We start from the raw sequence: 3,465 nt of genomic DNA on the forward strand, positions 1-3,465 counted from the left end.
ACTGAGCTACTGCCACCCTTCAACACATGTCCTCCATATGCCTGCAAAGCACTTGACAGTACATGTCTGGATATACACAGTATTATTCTAATCATCTTTATTTTTCATTTATGAATGACGCTCTTATAAAGACATTTTCTTTTTTCATTTTTTTTTACACCAGAGCACATTTTTCAAAATGAATCTCGGCTTGTTGGGTTGTGTGTTTACTGTCAGAAAAAAATAGGGCAATTACAGTGAAGGTTTTTTTTTTTTTTTAAATACCTCAAACGTCAAAAACGAATTGATTTATTTCCCTGGGATTTTACATCCCAATGGTAAAAAAAAAGAAAAGAAAAAGACTGATTGAATGAGCAGGCAAGAGAAAACCTCTGGACACAAAGACAAGAGAAAAGACCAATAATCTCTGGTTTGAGGCGATCCTATTTATAGGAGTTGAATGTCACTCCAGATTAAGGTCAGTGACGGCATTTTGCTGCCCTCTGCTGGAGAGACCAGGAGCATCTCCACTTGCATCATTCTACAGATGGACAACATTGTGTGTGAACCCACTCAGATTCCTTTATGTTGAACTTTCATCATAAATCTAAGCTCCTCACACTAACCAGAGACACATTAATGTGCGCTCTATATGCTCTAAATTCTAACCGCACAGCACGGGATATAATTCAATTAATTGGACTGCAAATATACGACCACAAATCACATCCCTCGTTGGCCCCAGGCCCCGGGCTCCTAAAGCTCCGATGACATAGAAAGGATGAAATTGCCTCCAAATAGAGCTTCAAACAGGGCTGTATGCAGCAGACTGTGAAGCCCCCTTGAGGAACAAATGTATTTGTATTATCCAATTAAAAATAAAATTGACTTGACTGATGCTTCAGCCTCTTAGCAGAAGGTTAATGGATTTAAATCTACAGAATATTGTGCTTTTGGTGATGACACACAGACACGTCATCCTGGTTGTTCGATATGCAACAAGCTTCGACGTTCACCTGCTCGATGATGCAAAACTGTGATATTGTGAAATGGAGGGGTTGGTGTAAGTTGCATTTTATGATATGGTGCACACAAAAGTAAACAAGAAGTGGAAATGTGCACAGAGATTATATTTAGAGTCAAGTCAAATGTATTTAAAAATCAGATATATCGACAGTCTTGGATGTTTTCTTTTCCAGATGTTGAAACTACGACTAGTGTTGCATTTAAGTTACACATGTTGAAATTGTAACAAAGCCTACTTCCAAACATGTTACACATAGAGATTACATGTATGTTTAAAACTCAGGAATTACCCCTCAACACAGTTGAACGTTGTTCCAATAAGCAAAGAAGAATCCAAATGTCATCTTGTCCATTTGGATAAAACAGTCCGATAAAAAAAAGAAAAACAGGAGACTTTACCAGATTATACTCTAAAAATACTTTAATTTGGATCGAGCACTCGTACAATCAAAAGGACATTTCCTTCACACAGGAGCTGAGAGCACACCGTTTCACGTTTAATCAACACTCGGTACAAACTGTTGCAATGTTGAAGGAAACAAACGAGACTTTGTGCTATGAATGAATCATCACAGCACGTCGTTGAAGTAAGCCCTTTATGGTGACGCCGCGATGACATCAGGACAGTTGTTGCTTTTACGCAGCGACGGTTCTTTGGTCACATCGAGCCGCTCGAAGAAATAAAGTCTGTCAGTTATTTTGCTACTTCATCAGCGACGGGCTACAAACGCGACCTCTGACACGGACAACATCTTTAAACACATTTCAAACAACGAGTTGGATTTTTTTTTTATTTGGTCCACTCTGGAAAGTATATGTAGTCCACTGATTTACTTTTTGGAAGTTGGGAGTTTTTCAGCGATAGTTGACGCTGTCGGAGAATTAATGCACGTCTTTTACAACTATCAAAATGATTTCCCAATAAGCTGAATGAAATGGAGAACAAAATCAAACTACATTCCTATAAGACTATAACCTGATCATAGCATAAATACTTTAACAAACTAAGGGGTCGATTGAAAGAGATTTAACAGCTGCAGTAAACGAGCAGAAATGTCCTCTAAAAAAAAAATATATATATTTATATATCAACTTTTAGTCATTCCTAATAATAAAACAAAGCAGCACTGGAACAGTCAGAATCCCTTTAGCACTTCATCGTTTGAGGACCTGTGTTAGCCGATTCAGCGGCGCTCTTTCCCAAATATAAGCTATTCCCCGTATTGTTGCCGTCCACGGATCATGTCTGTTACCCAGAGGCTCTTCCCCTCGTGTGTGATCGGGTCAGCTGGGTCGACACAGGGCCAAACGTCCTTCTTTAAATCGTGAAAAAAAAAAAAAAAAAGATTTTAAAATGGATCACTCAACTGTTCTTAAAGGATTTGGATTCAGACTTTATTATGTCTACTTAAAAAAAACAAAAAACTGTGGTTTTACATATTTGGTGAACGCGTCTTTCTTTCCTGGCAGAGGAGCCGAGTCAAAGCTGGACACGATTCCTCCGAGCAGAGTGAGAGGGACCGGCTCGTCGCAGTTTGTGACCCCGCTCGCCTCCTCTGTGACGCCGCTGCACCTGGTCGCTACCTTTTCAGGAAGCCTCACTCCCCCCCGGATTATATATGCTTGGGCCCACACACCCATTGTGCAAAGAGTGAAGGCCAGGTATGTATCAAACAGGCACAATAAGAAGACAAACATGACGTGACAAAAAAAAGCAGAAGGCCGAGTGTCATTAGGTAAGACCCTGCCATGACTGTCGTTTCCTGTGAGATGAACAGGAGCATGATCACACTGTCTTCTATGCTTAGTCGTCCTCATTTAGCCTTTAATAGACAATGAACTCAAGACGAAGCGGGACAGCTCGGAAACAAACATCTAAGTCTGTGCTTCCTCTCAGCTTTATGGAGCTTTTTAGTGTCTTCCATCTCCTGGTTTTATCTTTTTTTATGTTGCAAACTCGTTATTTCCATTTTCTTTTTAAACGAGCAGCTAAAATCTACAGCGCTCAACCAGCTCAGGAAGCAGCGGCTGCTTCTTCAGGCTCGAAGCTTCTTTGCCGAGTGTTTTAGCCAGAAGCTGGTGAAGACGAACACAGCTCTGAATATTGGACTTAAATTCACCGGATATCCAAACACTGAGTTCTCATTCAGCTCAGTGTCTGCTGGAAATGTCAGCAGTGAATTTAATCCAACACGTCTACCTCTGAATCTGTCTCTGGGTTGATGTCGATCCTGCATTCAAAGATTGTTATCTTCGAGGGGAGGGGGATCCGTCTATGCATCCAGTCCTTTTAGTTATTAATAAAGTGCGTGTTCCCAATATTTTCTCCCCATCATCTCTAAAGGTGAAAGAACTGAACATTCAAAACACTAGAGGCCAGACGCTTCTGCAGACGGGAGGCAACACAGAACAGGACCAGAGGAGTCCAAATATGGAAATGGTCAGATTAAAAAAAAAGGA

The sequence above is a fragment of the Symphodus melops genome, assembly GCF_947650265.1.
Source record: "Symphodus melops genome assembly, chromosome: 21".
Lineage (NCBI taxonomy): Eukaryota > Metazoa > Chordata > Actinopteri > Labriformes > Labridae > Symphodus > Symphodus melops.